The sequence below is a fragment of the Numida meleagris genome, chromosome 3, assembly GCF_002078875.1.
Source record: "Numida meleagris isolate 19003 breed g44 Domestic line chromosome 3, NumMel1.0, whole genome shotgun sequence".
Taxonomy (NCBI): domain Eukaryota; kingdom Metazoa; phylum Chordata; class Aves; order Galliformes; family Numididae; genus Numida; species Numida meleagris.
In genome coordinates, this window is record NC_034411.1 from 71,007,852 (window position 1) to 71,023,489 (window position 15,638).

Here is a 15,638-nt window from a genome sequence, read left to right on the forward strand (position 1 = left end):
ATAAAAAGGGAAAATGAAGGCTGATGTATTCATCAGACAAGACAGTTTCTAACACTGATGAACTCTTGTAACTTACTGAAGGAGTATGTTGTCTGGATAAAGTCGGCAGACCACCAATGATACTTAATCTAAATTCACAGCTTGAATGTGGCATTGCATGATTAGCAGAGCATTTTAAAAAGACCTCTCTCCCTTTTCCTTTTCTATACTTTGCTGCCAGATTTCCAGCCAGTCTTCTCTACCGAATACTCACTCTTTAGTTTCCCAATACAGGTGGCTACCATTTGTAAGGCTATCAATTTCTCTACCCATTTTAAGCAGCTATTATTTATGCCAGTTCCTGCTTATCATCCTCTTTATTCGTTTAGACAAGAACAGCTACAAAACATTTTAAACAGCTTGAGATAAAGGTTAAGCTTAAAGATCACATGTTATCATGCACAGCTTCAAAATAATGGGTTAAACCTGCTTCAACACAATGTTCTGAAATCATGTCTTTAATGTGCATTTAATCTGTGCCACTCTTTCAGATGTAAGAAACGTGAAAACATGAACCAAGCTAAAAAGCTATGGCCCATAAAGAAAATCATCTGCAGTAGCATAAAAGGTACATGCCAAACTTTTTTCACTAGTCTTCATATGCAAGATCGTACAGAATTGAAAAACACATACTTTTGAAAGAGACTTTCATGTCTTTAAGTTAACAATAGCATGTATCAGTGACATAAGTCTCACTGCAGAAATGTTATTGTTGGAAGTCCTGCATTTATCCTCCACATAATTTTTAGAAGTTTTTGCATTAGAATTAATGGTGGGCTCACAGCCCTTGTTACAAACAATAAATTATCACTACATGTCTTGCCATTGAAATAGATTACTTAGCCATTCACCATTTGCCATGGGATGCTCTCCAGATGTGTTGCATATGAATTTGTCTGAATTTTCACTTGAGTACTATGAAGCTAATCTGTTGTTTAGCACACCAAAAGAACCGTTAAATATCTGCTAAACATTATACCAGTTTGCAGTGTCTTGGCGCAAGGGTTTTTTTCTTCTCTTTCTTCCCTCTCTCCATTCCAGTGATCTTTAACAATACCCCACTGTTGCAATGCTGTTCTTTTTCTTCCTTCAGAGTATAATTTTATGCTAATCCTTGAGCTGTTGAAGAGGGCATTAGCTTTCAGCTAATTTTTTTCACTTGTTGTCCAAGGGAAACTGTTACTTACAACCTGGCACAACTTGAACTTTGCACAAATATTGCCTTTTCCTTCCATACTTTAAACAGTTTTAAAATTTGGTAGAGATTACACAGTAAGAATGTATGGTCCTGCTGTCTACTCTATATCTCACAATTCAACTGCTGAGAGGACTGAACTTTCATCTCTATGTTGGAATATGGCCCGGATTCTAGATTTCAAAGCAACTAAAAGGAAGACAATCATTAAGACAACGTTGCCTCAAATCCCAGTTCAAATAATCTCGAAGTCTATGCAAAACACAAATGTTGACCTCACAGAACTTCCCAAACTCCAGAACAATTCACAAAGCTCTGAAAACACCCGCAAACTTATTTCTGAAACTACTTTTTTATTGTTAGTAAAATATCTCCTGGTTGCCATTAGTTTTGCTTAAATCCTGTGGAAATATTTGGAGCTGCTTGGTGTATACCACAATTCAGAAAAAATGGTTCATCATCACAGTTTAGCTCAGTCTGCAGATTGCCTGTGTACTTAGTTCCCACTTATTATTTTTTTCAGGTTCACTATCAGGCTAGACAGCTCTGTCAACTCAAAAAGACATGCTTTTTCAAACTATTGATCTCAGTTGCTCTTCCAAATCCTTTAGTATTGGCTCTTAGGATTACTATAATGCTATAATCATTCTGTTAAGGATTCAGATTTGTGGTGGACTAAAAGATGGTAACATCAAAAGGATTGAAATGCCCTTGAAGCAATCAATTTTTGTTCATCAAATACGAACGCTGAGAGGCTGCTTTCAGCTAATAATTTATAACCGAATTAATGACACATGGCTTCCGTCAGTAATGGTCTCCTCTCTGGGATCGTTTTTTTTCCCCTTTCTGTGATCTGATTTCATATTCTGGGAAAGGAAATCAGAGTGCTAAAGAATTTAATCAGAAATGGGGACTGTCTGAAGTTAAAAGCTTAGCTTTCTTTCTCCAAACTGAGTGTTGCTTAAACCTTGATCTTTCAATTTTGGCAAACTTATGTTTTTATGCCAATTCTTGTGGAATTATATTTCCAATTTTTTTTTTTATCCTCCACACAAAGAATCACTGAGTTGTGGCAAGGACTGTACAAAAGTTTTAAACGCGTCCCTTATTTCAGTTTGTAAATGCTCAAACATTTTATTTCATTACAAATTTTCCACATTATTAGAATGGTGCCACATAATGTGCATAAGAAGTTCATTCATTCTCACTTCAGTTTTGTCTCCCTTCTGCTCATATGCTGAATTTTAGAAACAGATTCAGAGTAATATTGCCACTTTCGAAGTTTAAAATAAACTTATATGGTTGGCCCTTATTTCTGGTCACAGTCCTATTTCTCCTCTTTTTTTTACACTTCTAGTGACTTGAGCTAAGTCTGTTTGTTCAGAAAGGCTATCCAAAGCATTGACAACACCTTTTTTATTCTCCCCTGAATTCTGTGTGGAAAGGGCAATATGCCCTAAGCCTGCCATCTGTCAAAACATTGTAAACATGAATAGCATCAAGAAGCCAAGAAGCCAACATCAGATAGGGTTAGGGAAAAGCAAAAAAAAAAAAAAAAAAAAAGAGAGAGAGAAAGAAAAAAAGACATGCACCTGAATAACTGCTAAATTATTGGACACCAGTGTAAACTGATCCCAGCTTCCTGGTGTCTTCTCTCTTTTGGGTTGATTAAGGACAAGCTAATAATATCAGATGCATGCTGAGGTTGTTTAGTGATGCAGTTCTCCTACAGTGTAGTCCTTTTTTATAGCTGTGGGACATGTCAGTCAGTGTTTGGGACTGGTTATGCAGAGAAAGGATTTTTGTGACAGAAAGGAAAAAAGGAATATGGTGTCAGCTTTAGGAATGAAATATTCCAATTCTACTTATTACTTCTCCCCATTTCTTTGTGAAGCACAGATATCCATAATCACTGCAGTAATTTCTTAAGTGTTACTTACACTTTTCTTAAATATACAATATCAAAAGATTTACAGTTAAATTTACATCCATAAATTATTCAAAAAATAGCAGACAATCTGTCATGTGTTCTTTTGTTCTCACAGGTAATTTTATAGTTGTGTTTCCCTTCATAAAAAAACATTTGATCTTCTTTAATTCATTCCTTTCTCCATTTCCTTTCTCTTTCTCCAGTTTTCCTTCACAACCTCCTCCCTCTCCCTCACATTCCCCGCTGCTTAGAATTGGTTTAGAAATAGATCAAGTTACTTCTATTTAATAGCTTAAAGTACTTAGGATAATTATGTCATTGTAATTTATATTCAATTAATACTAAATCTTCAGCTGTGGCAAATCTTCAGCATAGGTATTGCATTGCAACTCATCTGTTGTGCTTGTGTATTAAAAGTTTATGTGGCACGGATATCATCCAAACAGTGCTGAACTTCTTGACACACCAGCTGGTTAATTTTAAAATCATTAATTGGAAAATAACAAAACATGCAGAAACTAGACTCAAGGCAGAACAAAAAATGCTTAACCAGAAATTAAATTGTTAAATGCAAATGAAAAAGGATGAATTACATAAGTTAGGAAAGTAAGATATAGAGTAGCGTAAACAAATCTACTCACAGAAGTCTCCATATCATATTTGACTTGTAGACAAATCTATTAGAATTTGTTAAATCTCAGAAAACAATAGCTAAAATTCTACAAGGTGTCTAGCACCCTCAAATAAACTGAAGCTAAACCTTACATGAAGTACCACAAAATTAGGTCAATGGATGAAAAAACAAACACAAAACGAACACTGAAACATTACATTAAAATACTAAAGTATTAGTATTACAAGCGTACAGACTGGCCCAGCACAGTACTTGTGCTTGATAAGACTTGAAAAAGCAATGTAGTTCAAGATGCTTTAAATAAACTGTGACTTATTCCAAATAAGAGTTACAAAATAACTGAACAACCGTAATAAAAATGATCAATAAAAAAAGCTTTTAAACTAATTGAAAACATCATAACATTAAGCTTTATAACAATCAGACTCTCATTTCTTTTTAAGAAGCCTTACATGCAATTTTGGCAGGGAAAATTTTTTGAAATCCCCTCCCACTCTGTGGTTTAATGCAGTCCAAATGTCCTCACTACAGAGAATGGAGCAAAGACAACATTTCTCTTCATAGAGATAGCTTATAGTCCGAACAACTCATTTATGATAAATACCTGGAACATTTCTGATTTTGTCTTCCAAGTAGTCAGGAGTTTTCATCAACTTTTTCTCCACTGGTGTTCTCTTCTGATAGCTTTTCAGTTTTGTGTTGAGATGAAAATAAGCCAGAGGTTATGCTTCAGATATGTGGAAAAGGCGATGAACAGTAGGCTCTGAAGAGGCCTCAAAGATGTTAAGAACTCTTTGGCTCCAGAACAAAAGGGAGAAATTAGCTTCTTCAGTGAGAGGCTTGGTACTCCTGGGATCCCTTTTTTCTGCTTTGGTGTCACTTTATCTCTGGTCTCCTTACTTGCGTCTCTGGGCTAAGGTAATGCCAAGAATGATGGTCACTGTAGCCAGCTCCAGGTACAGGAAAAATTAGTAGTTACTGGTACAGCAAGACAAGCTGAGGACAAGAGTACACAGCCATCACTTTGCACAAGCTATAGTCCTGGTAAGGCCACTGGGATTTGAAATACATGAGATAGGCCCATCCAGAAACGGTAAATCTGACTTCCCCTGGGCTATCCTTTTTGTCTCTTTTTGTTACAGGAGCTCCTATTCTGAGACTTCAGTGCTGCATAAGGAAATGTTGCCCATACTACTGGAAGCTGGCTCCAATTACTAGCCTTTAATTGAGAAGCATGAAGATGCTGAGATACTATCATTCTACAGACACATGGGCATGAACTTGAAATGGGAAACTTCAATGGGATGGTTCACATGCCTGAAGTTCAGACTGTGTATAACTTCCTGCCGGAAGGCCGGCCATAAAACTTCTGAGTACATCAATGACTTAGGGGGCAATGGGCCACCAAGTGTTGGGGCGTACATGCTGTGTGAACACATAAGAAAATAGCAAAAAACAGCTTCATCAATAAGTCAATAAAAAAAAATCAATGTGCTGTTTATCCCATCAGCTCTTGGCACTGTTAACTGAGTTACAGTCTCAGCCACACCAAAGCCTGTTTTAATGATAAGCTTCAGAAAGCTTATATAGCAAACATCAGGCTAGCAGAACAGTACACAATGTTTTCCCTGCCTTGACCAGAGCAGTGAGCATTCAGCACTAGTCAGTTAATTCAAACAACTGAAAACTTTTATAAGAGAAAGATTTAAAGCTCTTTAATGAACCCTCTCTGGCAGTAAACAGTCCCAAGGTTATGGCTGATATCAAGTAGCTCTAACTAGTTTGAAAAATGTTAGTAAAACACCTTTTTACTTTAGGGCTGGCCTTTGATACATACAAGAAAGGGAAATGCTGTGTACAAAATATGAGACCACATTCAAGAATTTTCTGAAGTCTCATCTGCTAGAACAGGTACTTAGCAGCATTTACTTGCTCAAAACAGGCCATCCTGGGTCTGAAGAAGGACAACAGGAAATGCTGAAGACATGTATTCAGTTTTATGGTGAGGATGAAGCCCAGGCAGGCAGTAGCATGATGAGGAAAGAACACTTTCTTCACGATAGAGACAGGTAGGTAATCCCACGCTTGCTCTTTTGAACATAGGTGAGAAGGAAGTACCCTCCCGCCTGTCTCTGCTGTGTGATAGGCCTGAGGCTGTAGCTGTGGAAGAGTCTTCATTCAAAAGCCTGATGTTGTTTGGGAAGAAGTCAGGAAATGTCTCAAAGACCTTCCAGGTTTCTCATGTGTTCACAATTGTAATAATTCGTAAAGCATTGTGTTGTCTCAAAAAAATGAATGTAGGTTTATATGGTCAATAGATTTACAGGTTTATATTTGTTAAACAAAATAAAACAGCAGCTGTTGCTATATTTTCCCATTTTTGTTGTATACAGTCTAAAATAAAATTCCATTATTTTAAGAAGGATGTCTCATCTCTAGGTATTTTCATTACATGTAAAGAATGAATCATAACTTTTTCATCCAGTAATGGTAGCAAGAACTATGACATTTAAGCTGGAACTATTTTTAGGCGGGTATGTAATTAAGCCTTAAAATAATGTAAAAGCAAAAGTCAGGAAGAACTGGGTAAAAAACTGAAGTTATACTCATCCTTCAAGGTCTTTAAAATTTTGGCAGTTATTAATTTTTCTAGTCATGTTACCCAACAAATTAAGAAAGATATTCTTGTTTCATATTGCTTTCAAATAGGCACCGGTAGAATAATTTGAAATTAATACATTGATAACATAAAATGTGGGGCAAATTGATGAAAAATACACATAATTCTTTACCCCCATCCGTTCTCTATCTGAATATAAGTTACACTCAAGTGGAAGTGATTTTGTTAATATTTATGTAGAGACTGTTTTCTGAAGAGCCAAGGCAGCACAATTCAGCAATGGAAGCATCATTTATTTCAGTATTTGGTTATGAAATTAGGGGCAGGGTGTGATGTCAATTTCAGTAGTATGAGTCCATCAGGTCTACCCAAACAGCTCCACGTGTGCTTTGCATTTTGTCATCAACTAATAGAAGCTGACATGTTCCACTGCAACACACACAATTTCTGTAAAGTAAACTGCATGCATTTGAAAGCCAGATCAGAGCAGAGCTTAAATCCTCCTGGTAGCATTGGCTCTGAGTTATCTTTGCAAGGATCCCAATACACTGAGTTCATTCTTCATATTTTTCTATTGATTTTTCCACAACTGGTGTAAAGTAGAAGTATCATTTAGGTTCTTTGTTTAACTGCATTTCCTTGTGTTTTCCTCCTTAATCTTTGTAAACGGAGATCTTCCCAGTTATGGCAGTATGTTTGTTATCGCTTCTTGTCATGTGATATTTATCTAGCTGCGACTGAGATACCACTGGTGCTTCTGAAACAGTGCTGGGTTCCTCTGTTATCTTTCTGCAGGTGTTGGATTTGCCAGTCTCATAAACTCTGGTATCCTCAGTAACTGTTGGTAATCTCTAAAACCAGCAATTGGGGATTTTCCCAGAAAGTTACCTCCTGATAAACTGTTTGTATTCTTATTGCAGGAGGAAAATTAAGAGGGGAAAAGAGCTCACTAAATTACTTTTCTGCTTGATTGGCTAAATCAACTGGACATTTCAAGTCCTAAAATGCAAAAGGAAATTATCAGGAGTAATAACACGGGACTTAAAGATGCTGTCAGTTACCAGGTTTTTGTCAGTAAGTACAACTGGTCTGTCCAAGGGCCAGTTTTCAAATTATTATAGAAAATATGGATCATAGGATTTAATTCCCCTAAGAATAGTTTCCCTCTGCATATATGAGGAGTATATACAAAGGAATACCTCTTAAAGCCTTCATTTTTCATCAGAAGTAGGATGAACAGAATAAAATTTTTCTGACTTGTACAAAGAAATTTATTAATTTAAGAAAAAATTAAAAAAATAAAAAATAGTAACTTAAAAGAACTAAACTTTGTCAAGAGGTTGAACAAAATGTAATCTTGGAGAATCCTAAACTTGGTTATTCAACCATGTGTGTATTCTGCTAGAGTAGGATTTACTGTTACTTTTTCAGCACACAGAAATCTATTATCTACACACAGCTATGGACTCCTCTTCTACTTTTATTGATGTCTGAAAATCAAGTAGCAGTAGAAAAGTATACTCACATAGTAATCTTCATTGAAATGAAAGGGAAGGAAGAAAACTCAAAACAGCAATATTTTGAGATATTCTGACTTTCTTCAATAGTTTTCAAACATCAAAGGATTGTGTATTCTGTCTGCAAGTTAGTTTTCTGAATAAATTATTATTTGATTCATCTCTCCATGATCTATTTTTAGGCCTTTGGAATACTTTTGAAAGCAGAAGTCCTTTCTTTTTTTCTTTTTTTCTTTTTTTCTTTTTTTCTTTTTTTCTTTTTTTCTTTTTTTTTCCCCTTTGGTTTCGATCATATGGTTTGGAAGCTTACAGCTCTTTCTAGCTGCCTGGCAGATTCTCACACAAGTAGCCTTCCAACAAATTCACCCGTGCTGGAACTTACTTCTTAGGAATTCCTCTAGTGCCCCTTTGCACTAGTGAATGTCTGCATATTCTGCTGATCAAAGAGTGTCCCTCTTCATCCACTTATCAAATGGTTTATTTTTGTATAATGTGCCTGTTGACACCACAGCTGCTTTTTCAAGTTAGGAAAAAGGAGAACTGCTGCTGAAAAGAAAGGATGATGTTAAAATTAAATTGTACATTTTTGAAGTAGCTGTGGGGCCATATCTGTGCCTCTGTGGGTTGTTGCTGTCTGACAGCCCAGCCAACTACCCTTGTAGTTGCCTTAGAGAGGGAGGGGGTGCCTGATGGCTGTTGGTTTAGTAGAGCTGCCCAACTGCTTTGTTGAACCTGAGGGCCCTACTACATGGTGCACTATTTCCCAAAGTAAAGTTAAATTTAGTGCAAATTCAGTGGAAAAAATATACACCCTTTAACTTGCTTTAAAAAGATGTTTACCAGCTTGTCACTTGAGACATCCACAGACTGGAAAACAAGCTGCAAATAGCTGTAACAAACCTACGTGAATAAAGACTGTAGGCTCTTGAATAAAAAATAAGAACACATTAAATTTTCTTTTTTAATTTGGCTGTGGTCAGATCTGGTTTGCTCTGTTGGCAGTAACATGTAAGTACAGTTTTGTGGTATCTACTCTATTTAAAGCATTTTTAATCTACAACCTTTTCATCTTGAAATATTTATTGCATACCCATTGCTATGCTGTGATGGACAGTAGTATTAAAAGCAAAGACAATTTTCTGTTGACTTCTGGATCTCTGAAGTAGGCAAAAAGCCTCAAAAGCCTTCTAAAGGATGTGACATAAACCATGCCAACTGCTGAACTCACCAATCTTCTGTCAAGGCTCAATCCTATCGACATTTCCATTTCTTCTGAAATCATAAGATGGGTCTTATAATACAAAATAGAACTGTGAATCATTTGCACGGCTTTGTCAGACTTCCATCACTTATGAGGCACATGGGCATAAAATAAAGTCAAAGAGCTTGTTCTCTCTCTCCTTTCAGGAACTTACTATGACTAATCCATGAGCCAAGGATGTGCTCTCCCCAGGTCAGACAAAAACCTTAGCTGTATTTATAGAAATTTCTGTTTTCATTTCCCTTTATAAAGACTAGATTAGCAACACATTCTGGTACAAATAGAATTTTTTGGAGTAATTAAAATTTGAATTTCTAAAGTATTTTTACTTTTTATTATGCCAAATCCTATCGCTTTTCAGATAATGCTAGTTAGAAATAGAGTACTGTTTTCCAGCTTTATGCATATGCAACCTGAGCATGAAGTTCATTGCTTAAGTTTTTAATGCCACGGAATCATAGAACGAAATAATAATAGAATAGCTTAGGTTGGAAGGGACCTTAAAGATCACCCAGTTCCAACCCCTTGCCATGGGCAGGGCTGCCACTCACTAGATCAGGCTGCCCCATTCAAACTGGCCTTGAATTCCTCCAGGGATGGAACATAATATTCTCTTAATACTTTTAAGCATCTGATTTCCATGTATCATGTATATTCCTCTCACAGTTACATACTTTGGACTTAAGAAAATACCAACCACCAAAATCTCTGGAGTTTGCTCATACCTTTGCAGGTGATCTATGCTGCCTGAAAGCTTATTCCACCAAACTCCTCCCTGTGATCTTGCTAGCCTACAACCAAGATCCAATGTGCATAGAAATCAATAACATTTTGGGGAAAATATGTTGCAAAATAAAGAAATCACAGTCAGTTTTGCCACTGAAAACAATCTGAATAAAAAAATGACAATTGTCCATAATTTTTTTTTTAAAGAGCTCACCAAAAATAGTTCCACTTTATAAGCAGTATACATTTATATGCTCTTTCAAGTGAAAATCAAAATGTGGTGGTATATCACCACAAACAAAATCCTCAGTAAACTATTTGTATCCAATTAAGATTCTATGAGGGTTTGTAGCTGATAATACAACACAATGATTTCACAGTATAGACATGGCAAATACTGGAGGAGTTATTGTTCTAAAATTCTTGCAATTATTCTATAACCAGCTAAGTCAAGTTTACCACTGACTAAAGTTCTGGCATAAGTGGTGAATGCTGGTATATTGTGGAGGCAAAAGTAGGCTGACTTAGAAAAAAGTATCGGGAAAAAGCGATTTAGGCAGAAAGTAAGCAGCCCCATTTCTTACTCCATTCTATCTTTTGCTCTCTTTCTCATTGATATACTCTGTGCATATCTGTCAACCTTTATTCTTAGATCCTGTGGTATAGCACTGGTACAACCTGTGTCTCAAACCTCTTCTATACTTGCAGAAGGTTCCTTCTAACCCCATGGAACACTGCACGTGAGTCCTCATTGGCTCAAATTATGTAACTTCACTGCAGCAGTTCTTCTTCCAAGAGAGGAAGAGAAACCCTTTGTAGTAGGATGAGTGATACTTAGGATATCTTCTGTGAAATGGGAACCATTTTTATGTATTTCTCTTCACCAGTGCTCCTCCCTGTACTGCTGCCTCCTGTTTCATGTCTGAGTTTGGAAGAGCAGTAAAAACAGCATCATCCTTGTTTCCATCTCCATACCTTGCTGGGGCTTGGAGTGTCTCTTGGAGCTGTTCTGTGCTGGGGGTACCCCTGGTGAGGTGAGTGAGCTTCCTGCTGGAGGCCTACATCCCCAAGGTTCACACAAGGGGAAAAGCCACAAAGAGATTAAGGATACGATTTTATCCAGCACAGACTGGCAAATGCTTCTATGGCAGAAGTCAGCAGTTCTTTGTTCTTCTAGATCCATCTGTTTTAGAAAAGAAGAGCTGTGTTACTCATTGCAAAGACCATTAGTAGCAGCAGACAGAATTTAAGTGTGAAATTCTTTGGTCTGGACAAGTAGCTTAATCTCTCACCTGTCCATTTACTTTATCTGTGAAATGCTGATATAACCAAAAAACATCACTGTCAAAATATCACGGTGCTATTTTCAAATCTGAGCAGCTTCACATTTGTTACGATAGGCTCCATATCTGGCTGTGACTCTGATAAAATTCAGGTCAGGAATCTTTTTTTGTGTGTGAAAAACATCACGTATTCTCAAGCCTGCAAGTATTCAGGAATTTGGATTTCTGACTGACCAGTATGGTGCCTAAACTTTTCTCTGTTCCTGTGTTATTTTGTTACTCAATCAATCACTTTTTCTCCCATCAGAACGTAACCTACTCACATAACTGTGATAATACATTCATAATTGCCAAGTCAAAATAAAAGCTGAGAGCATATGGAAATGATCAGAATATGGTGTGATAGCAGCAATGCCATTTACTGTATATAATCAATTTAGCGCACCAATAAATACAAACATATATAAAACTCTGACAAGTTCATACTCTTTTCTATAAAACTTTTCATTTAAATTCTGGTGCCATTGTTTTGAAATAAATTTTCTTGTCACAAAGATATGGCATTTTATTTGATTCAGTCTTATTGCATCATTAAAATATTGGTATCTTTTATGTTTTGAAAACATTTGTGGACACACCATTAACCAACATAAAACACAATGCAGTAACAAATGCCTGTTTTATGACTGCTGTCATACTATATATTCTCTAATGGTCTAACATTATCAGCAATCTAAGCCTAAATTATCACAACTAAAAGTCTATGAAATACAAGACACGTATATAATCTCCAGGAGCCAATCCATTGAAACATTAGAATTAAAGGTTCAGGCAATCAATTCAGACAAAAATGCAGTTTTGCAGAGGAATTTTTCATTCACGTAGCAAAAAAGGAAAAAGGAAGGAAGCAGACAGTTTTTATCAAAAATATCACCCCTGCCCAAAGAAGATATAGTTTCTGTGGACATTTATGTACTGTCAGCAGGAAGAAGGAAAAAAAAAATTCAGATAGAGAAAGCAAAAAGGAATTTGATAAAGTTGCAGTGTTTATTTCTTTATTGCTTTTATTGTAAATGTTTTTTGATCAATTAAATTAGTCCATTACCTGGTCTTAAGATTGATTTGTGTTGTTCCCTGACAGCTTTTATTTGGCCTGAGAGTTTTACTGCGTGTCTATAGAAGCAGAAGAATTTAAGACAAGGATGATAAATGACTAACAACATATGGCTGTGTGAAGTTGTGTGAAAATACCCTGTGATGCTGGAGAATGCAACTAATGAAAGTGTACTAGGGATACTAGATTCAGATAGGGATAAAATCATGTAGTAGGAGACATGGCTAGCAACAGTCTGGGATGAGCATATTCAAGGAAAGGATTTGCCTTTTGCATTATGATAATTTAAAAGTTTATTTCATCTCCCATGTAAGACCCTGAAATGAACTTTTTCTTTTGGGTGCCTTCTCTTCTAAAGGTGATGACAGGACCAATTTCATTGGCTTAGAATGACAATATTAATCACACAGATCTGTCAAGATACATAATGACAATATATATTGAAGAAGCGTCCTGGCAGAAGACTCTTCTTATGAATCTCCTTTTTATTGTAATCTTTGACAGCAACAGTTTAAAGGGTAAAGAGAGTTTTGAAATCTAGGCACCACGGACAGACAATGTTGAGTAAAGAGAAGAGGAGGGGGAAAAAGCAAACAAGTTTGAAAGAAAGTGCCCAGACGCTCAGATGCATTCCTAATCAAACAGCAAACGAACTGAGACTTAGTGAGAGTCTAAAGTATGCCATTTACTCTCCATGAAAAGGTTTGTGGGTTTTTTTAACTTTCCTTTCTAAACCAAAAAGGTAGAAGGCACACAGAAGTCTGCTACCTAAGACGGTTTTGAAATACAAAGGTTCTGTGTTTAGTTTACTTTTTGGATTAGATGTGTCAGTCCCAACAACCCCTACTAACCTATGCTCTCGCCTGTCCTCTGTGTATCTTGTCCTTCTTGCAGAGATTATATCTCATCTATTAGGCTCTTTTTTATTTTTGTTCTCACTGCTTCCACAGATTCTCTCCAAATATTTTGTCACTTCTGAAGATCAAAATTCTTTGTCGTTTGTTTATTGTTCTCTAACGAAAGTATTGGAGTTGTTTATGCAATACTAATTAAAGCCTCTTTACCCCTTTCCCTTTGGAAATGAAATGGAAGCATTTTCCATTGACTCAAAGATAAAGAAAGTGGCATGTAGCTAATTTAGTCTATTCACAATGCAATTTGCTAGGCATTTCCTTGTCTTTTTCCAAGACTGTATGAAAGCCCTGAAGAGTTAAGAAAACTTAAGAAATATCTGTTCTATATATATTTATCTTTTCCCAATTTATTTAATAAGTCAAAATTTCTAAGTATTATTGTAGTTTATCAATCTATACTTTCATTTTGAACTCTTGGGTCTTTGCAGTGATTTATAAAACTGTGTTATGCATCTTTCTGTTCCCATCTTTTCTGTGGAAACAGTATTACTTGGAAATTATCTTAAGATTTATTATAAAATGGGAGTGGGAGTTTGTTTGTGAATAACAGTAGAATTCTGCTGAAGTCTCTGGAGATGCACTGGTTTTATTTGGTCTTAAAATTTGCAGTAACTAAGTGCCAGAAATCCATCATAGTCTAATGAACTAGTTCTTTTCCAGTTATTTTGAACAATGGAAAATGAAAATGTACCTATTTCTAATGGCAAACAGCAAACACGGTATTCAGCATCCTCCCAGACCAGACAGGTACAAACTGCATTTATGTAAACTCTCCTCCTGAATCCTTTAGCTAATACCTATTTGAGTAAGGACTGCTTACCCAAGAAGGGATTTTCAGGCTCAAGCTCTGCCTCAGTATTCTCCACTTTAACCAGGCAATTATCTCACCCTTCTGAGCAGATTATAAATTATGCAAAACTACAAACAAGGTGGAAAGGGCAAGAGGAAAATAGAAGTAATGTATGAAGTATGCATCGTGCTACTAGAATTCTTAAAATCAACACAACTTACAATTTAGATACAGCACAGCATTATTGTGAAGATGAATACAAGACTTTTTTTCTGGCTTGAGATTTACATCTGAAACTTTAAAAATGGAAATAGAAAATAAAAAGGCTGAGGCATGTTCTGAGCTACATGCTACCTTGCACAATATTTGTAACTTGAAAAAAAATGCAGTATTCAAAAATGAAAGTCAACAAATAAAGAAAAGACCATTTTCTGTTTGATTTCCCAGATTCACAAACTTCCCTTTGTTGTGAATTTTAAAGGCTTGTGATTCAGAATGAAACTTGATGGATGTGAATTTGCAAAATCAGCAAATGAGAACTGCAGTTCTTAGGATGTGGTGTTGCAGAAGCATTTTTTGATATTTCCTGATGAATAACAGCGTACATTAAAAAAAATTTTGAAATACTCCTCAAGAAAAGTGGGGTCTTTCACCAACCAATGAACTCAAATTGGATACAGAGATGGAAGAAACCTCTGAGAATAATTTAAATACAGTACAGGTGGCTGACCAAAGAGAGAAAAATAAGTTTGGGAAAAACTGGTGATGAGGAGATTTCCAAAGAATTTGCTGCAATTCTTCTTAAGTCTAAGCAACAGTCATATATGTGTTCTTTTCCTTTTTCTTTCTTTTTTTTTTTGAACAAATCATGTCCTCCCATGAGTGACTGAATATCTAGCTGAATTCAGTTATGGGTAGATTTGAGAAAAGAGTATTGTGCTTTTGGTCAATTCACTCATTCATATTTAATTACAGTAATTACATTACAGTAATTACTGTAAGGGAAAAAATGATGTTCTTGTGGTAATGATCTCATATGCTCTGAACTAGAGTATATGATAACTGAAGTTTCTGTTTATACAGGTTTGGAATAAAATATTTATAATTCCTGCAATAGTGTTACACATATAAAACTGGTTCTATAAAGACGAATGCATACGATCTTCTAACACAAGTCTACGTCTTGATTTTTACACATTTTTTTAACTATGCTTTGTGAGAAAAAGTCTACGTTCTTAATACTTTGTTTCAGGTGGAGGGACATCACTTCAAAGACACTTCTCTGCTAATTAATACAGTCTGGGTCAATTAATCTTTTCTATGGGAACAGTTTTCCTTGATTAACTTTGGCTATTTCTAGGTGAAGTCCTCTCCAATACTGGAAAAAATGCAAATAGTTTAATATTAATTTCTTGTCAGATGAATTTCTTAGCATACATTTCATTCTAATGTTTATGAAAAAATTGAGCATTACTTTTGTTATTTGATACACAGAGTTGTTAGTCACATTACTTGGTTTGTACGCTCAATTCTCTCAGTTTAATACCTTTTCTCTATTTCTTCTCATCACAGAAACAGTCCAAAGACTAATGAACATTTTTCATCCTCTTTCCTG